Below are 6064 nucleotides of genomic sequence, written 5' to 3'. Positions count from 1 at the left end.
AGCCTTTTTTTTCCATAGGGTCGCTAGGAGTTATGCTAGATTCAAAGGCAATCAACAATAAAGCTAATAAGACTAATAAAACCCTCTCAAAATACACCCTCTGCATGAGTGGATGCAAACTCTTGGACCCTATATAATAGAGAAGAACTAACCCATAGAATTTCCAAAGCTGTCAAGCTGCAGAATCAGACTGTCTCATATTTCAGCCTTGAACAGCTCATGGATTTGGAAGCATGGACCGCTTAATTCCACTGCTCAATCCACAGTGCAACTAAGGCTTCTTGTACCAGCAACATGGCGGTGGAAACAGGTATGATTAATAAGGGTGTTTAAACTGTGCTGCATTTTGTTTGTTTGCTTTAAAGAGACTGGCAAAGTGGTCTGGCTCAGGTACCTGAGAGACTTTTCCAAACACAGTAGTTTCTTTGGTATATGCCTCCTAAAGAATTCCTCCACAAAAACGGAGCCAAGAGAGCATCTAAATCTAAAAATCTTCAAGTATCAATGGAAAATAATTCACACTCCCTCATTGCTGTAGAGTCAGCACTGACCCATAAACTAACCCTACAGCAGGTTTTCTGAGACTGTAAATGGCACAAGAGGAGAATGCCCATCTTTCCTCCTGAGAGCTAAATTAAAATAATCAGAGAGGCACCACATTTTTTTTTAGGCACCACTTATAGTTTAACTTCTAACTTCCTGTTCACTAGGCCAGAGCTTCCTGGATTATACTTAAGAACTCAGAAATCAATCTGTCTACCTATGTAAAACTGATCTTAGACAAAAAGGTGAATTCCATTAATTGATTAAAAACAACAAAATAAACTCTTTAAAATTGGATGCTGGAAAAACTGGATATCTATTTGCAGAAAATTAGAACAAGATCCACACTTCACATTATATATAAAAATAATCTGAAGATGGAGCAAGGATTTTGGCATAAAACCTAAAACTGTAAAGAATAAAGGAGATAAATTTAGGAGCCTGCATCAACAATCATCAAATGTAGCTGAAAATGTGCAATTATAAGAGGATAAAGTAGAAAATTGGAACCTTCTAAGAATTAAGTCTTTATATATCAAAAGACTTCTCCCAAAGAGTAAAACAGGGAACCCGCAGACTGCGAATCTTTACTACTTTATTTCACTAATGTGAGAATCTCTAGTGGCCAAGTGGTAAGAAGCTGTGGTGCAATACCAAAGGCACACAGTTTAAATCCATCAGCCTCAAATGTTTCTCATGCTCCTTCTTAGCAAACCAGAAGAGGGGGAAGTGATCATTTTTCTCTCCTTATAGATTTGTCTATTTGGAGATTTACTTTTTTTATATGAAAGTAAAAACACTTTTCTACTTTCATAGAAGTGGATTTTCATTTAAATGGAATTAAACAGTATGTGTCCTTTTTTTGTCTGACTTCATACAACTAAATATTGTAGGATTCAGTCAAGTTGTGGTGAATATCAAGAATCCATTGTTTTTCATTTTTGTATGAATAGACTGGAGTTTATCTATCCACTTACTGATGGGGAGCTCTGGTGGTCTAGGCCTTAATGAGTTATTCTCCAAACCCAATTTGTCTATTCACTTTTTTTTTAGCATTTTAATGGTTCATTTGGGTACATGTTTTTATCAGCTCTTTTCCTAATAACTCCTTGAAATAAGCTGATAATTTTATTTTCATAGTTGACAATTGTATATATGGACAAAAAGTAGGGAAGAAGATGAGATTGCTACTTTTTTTTCTTTCTTATAATTCTTTATTAATCCACACAGCAAAACATAGAAGAATTCAACCCTTGTATGTGTATCGTTTAGTAACATTGATTACTTTCTTTGAATTGTGCAGCTATTCTCATCCTCAAAAAAAAAAGTTCTGCTAGTTTATTTACAAAATTTGAATACATTGTTTTCAAGAATAAATTGAAATAATTTCTTCTTAAATTTGTTCTATACACTTCTTGATGGTGAGTTCTGGAGGCCTAGTCCATGGGGAATTACTGTTAGCCCAAAAGTGGCCCCAACAACCCTGCAGGAAAAAGATGGACAACTTTCTCCTTTGTGATTTACAACCTCTCTAAAACCTGCTGCAGTATCAGCTGTGGGTTTGTTTGACTTGAAAGCAATTAGATTTTAGTTTATTAATGGGTGTTTGGATAACTTTCAAATTTTAACTGTGACGGAAAAACCTGTTGTGAGCATTTGTATTTAAATCTTTATTTGTGAACATGTTTTAATTTATTGGTTAAATATCTGAGATTGAATGGCTTATGTGAGGGTTTTATTTATCTTTTTATTTTATTATTTTTGTATGTGTGTGTACGTCAAATCGGATCTGACTGGTGCAGGAGGAGATTGCCCTTCCTTCTCCAGCAGAGCATCTGGTGCATTCGAACTGTGTCCCTCTGGGATTACAGTGCAGCTTCTTGCCACTAGGCCACCAGAGCTCCCTTAGGGTTTCCTTTATCATTGTAAGAAATTTCTCAACTACTTTCTAAAATGACTGCATTCCTTTGCATTCTGACCAGTGTCGTCTGGAACCCAAAAAACCTTCTATTCTGATCAGTGCTTGGTCAGTCAGTTTTTAAAACGTGGTGACATTTCATTGCGGTTTTGTGTTGTTTAGCCGTGATGACTAGTGATGTTAAGCATCTTTTCATGTGCTTGTTGGTTGGTTGTGTAATTTGTGTGTGTGTGTGTGTGTGTGTGTGAAGTATCTGTTCAAATCTTTGACTCATTTTCCGTTCACATTATCCAATGTGTTTTTAAAGAATTTGTTTGAAGTAAAACTCAGCGTTCAAAACCTGCATTTCCTCCTGGTGGAGCTTTAGGCTCAGGACAGAGTGAGTCACATTCTAGGAGGCTCAACCTTTTTCTCTGTATGACAGTCTACTCTGTGCTGCTTAATCTAATTACTTATTTAATTTAGATACTTGTTATATTGGATTACTTATTGTTCTCCATCTCACTACTCCTGCCAAGAAAATGGACTGCCCCGTTAAATATTCAGTTACTATTTGAAGCCTCTCCATTTCTCTCATATTATATAGATACTGTGGTTGAAAGTGTAGAGATTGTTATTAAAGACATGAACACTAAGATTGGTGTGGGCTGCCTAAAATTCCCTTGACCCCAGTGGGTAATGTGAATATTGTATGTTTGTTTTGTTTTATCTTTCTTCTTTTTCTAGGGAGACCATGCATGCTATTTTAAAATGGAAAAATCTTCCTCTAAATGTATCATTAACTAGAGCTATTTTTTATTGGCAGAAATCTAGGAGGAATTTTTATTTCCATCCTCAGATTCTACATGAACTCTTTAAGAGAAGATGTGCTAATTTAATTTACAGTTAACTGCTCTTTGCTCACTACTGTCCTGAGGGTGACAATTTTGAGGACTGGTAAGGTCCCTTTGGGTGATTCCTATAGGAGAGAATAGAATTGTTCATGGCTAGAGGAGGAGCCGAAGATTGCTCCATAAATTTTCCTCGGCTGTAATCTCTATAGAAGTAGACTGCCACATCAGTTGCCAAAAAGTTTAAATTATCAGCCAAATATTTTAACCACCGTCCCACCAGGACTTCTCACTCTGTAGTCTTTCTTTCATTCCCACTGAGTCTGAACCAACTCAGAGGTGGCCATCCATGGGATTTCTGCAGCTGTAAATCACGTGGGAGGAGACTGCCCATCTTTCTCCCAAGGAGCTGCCTAGTGGATTCAAAGTGCCTTTGGACCTGGTCTTTGGATCACTGGTGTACTCCTTATAGCACCACCAGAGACTCGATAGAGATTAGGATTTCCTGTTTCTAAATCTTGAATAGCCATTCCCACCGTGAATTGTATGCATAATTGAACTTTGAAATCAGTATTATTTGAGAAAACAAAATATACATAAGAGAGAGAGTTATATCCAAAATGATACTCTCTGTTTCTCCATGTTCCTCTGTTAGCACAGATGTTAAAGTGCTCCACTGCTAAAAAAAAAGTGCTCCACTGCAGGCTGTAGGTCAATGGTTTGAACCAACAAGGCTCTGTGTAGGAGTCAAACACGGCAGGCTGTGTCTGGAAAGATATATCACCTTGGAAGCCTGCGGTGAGCTGGAATGGGCTCAATGACATATGGGTTTGGGTTTTGTTTTTTTATCTGTTTCTCCGAAGTCCCTCCTACCCACTGCTGTTGAGTTGATTTCGATTCATAGCAACAGGTCATCACATTTCCAAGGCTGTAGATCTTAACCAGAGCAGACTGCCTCATGGAGCTGCTGGTTGGTTAGAACCATTCACCTTTCAGTTAGCAGCCCTACACTTAATGCATTATGCCACCAGCACTGTGGTTTGCACTTGACTCACTGAAGCCTGGCACTTTAAAAGACCTGGCCGTCTGATTCTATAAACAGCCAGGTAAAACCTATGAGGAATAAAAAGAATAACAACAAAAGAAAATAAAAAAATTAAAAAAAGAGAAAACTCTATGGAGCTGTTTGACTTGATAACACGTGACTGGAAGGAACTCTCTTAACAGCAACATCTTTTCTGTTTTCCCAAGCTATAAGCATGACAGGAAGAGGGTTTTAGAGACCAGCACTTTAACATTTCAATAACAACTTCTGCTTTGCCCTCCCAGATGCATTATAATTGCTTTCTTTCTCTCCATCTTGATTCTGCAGTTGTTAATAGGTGCCATCAAGTCAGCTACAATTCATAGCACCCTGTGAACTGCGGATGTCAACTCTGCCCTATCCTGTGTCATCCTCATCACCTGCAGTATCCTTAAGCCCATTGTTACAGCCATGTGTTTGAGGGCCTTCTTCTCTCTCACTGAGCCTCCGCCTTTCCAAGCATAATGTCTGTTTCCAAGGACTGGCCCCTCCTACCAACATGCCTGAATTATGTGAGACAAAGTTTCCTCACCCTTGTGTTCAAGCAGTATCCTGGCTGTACTTTCTTCAAGATATATTTGTTTGTTCTTTTATCTATCTATCTATCTATCTATCTATCTATCTATCTATCTATCTATTTTCCCAGTCCATGGAACTCTTCAACACCACAATTCAAAGATTCAAAGGCATCAATTCTTCTTCATCCTCTGTATTTATTGTCAAACTTTCAGATGCTTTGCAAGTAATTGAAAAGATCATGGCTTGAAGCACCTGCACCTTAGTCTTTATACTGAGATTATTGCTCCTTAACACCTTGGAGAGGTCCTTGGCAGCTGACATGTTTCAACATACAGATGCAGCCCTGGACATGCTCACCAGTCTGTGCCAAGAAATTTGGAAAACAGCTACCTGGCCGAATGACTCAATGAGATCAATTTTTTGTTCCCATTCTCGGGGGGGGGGGGGAGATGATCTGACAGAATATGGAAATTCTCAAACAAATCATTCTGCAGATATTTATATAATTAAGGAGTTAAAAAAGTCTCGGTCATAATAAGGCCAAGAGGAGTGGATGAGGTTGTGACCCAGACTTTACAGTCCTTACTGATCTCCCGAGAGGCGAGAGGCGTTGTGGGTTAAATTGTGCTCCCAGGCTGTAATCAGCACATTGAAAGGTGTGGCTTGACAGGAGTGGTCAGCCTCCAGCAGGCCCTGACAGGCCTCTGCTTCTTAGAGGTAGTTCTTACCCTGAGAGTAGGCGGGGAAGACTGGTTACCTGTTCACCAAAGCTACTTTTTACCACTAACAAAACTGAGACTCAGAGCACTTTCCTCTGATTTAGTCCTTAATACAGTCTGATGGGGACTTGAGTCGTTGAGGGGTAAGAGACTGTGATTGATATTTTAAACAGTTCTCCATTCTGTTCCCTTTTTGGACACCCCGTCAAGTTCAGAGATTCATGAGAAACTTTTTTTTTCACTCCATTATCTCCACATATGTCCTCAAACCAGATTCCCTCCTCCATGGTTGTTTACTATTGAGTTGGAACCAACCAATAGCTGACCCTCCAGTGGGTTTTCAAAAGCACTTAATCCCAGGGGAGGAGATGGCCCATCCTTCCTTTTTTTCCCCCCATCCTTCTTTTAAAGAGCAACTGATGACCTTGAACCACATGCCTTGGGGATTGCA

The sequence above is a fragment of the Elephantulus edwardii genome, unplaced genomic scaffold (genome assembly GCF_000299155.1).
Source record: "Elephantulus edwardii isolate Elephantulus edwardi_28Jun2011 unplaced genomic scaffold, EleEdw1.0 scaffold00103, whole genome shotgun sequence".
Lineage (NCBI taxonomy): Eukaryota > Metazoa > Chordata > Mammalia > Macroscelidea > Macroscelididae > Elephantulus > Elephantulus edwardii.
The sequence above is the reverse complement of the archived record's forward strand: the minus strand, read 5'-3'. Positions refer to the sequence as shown.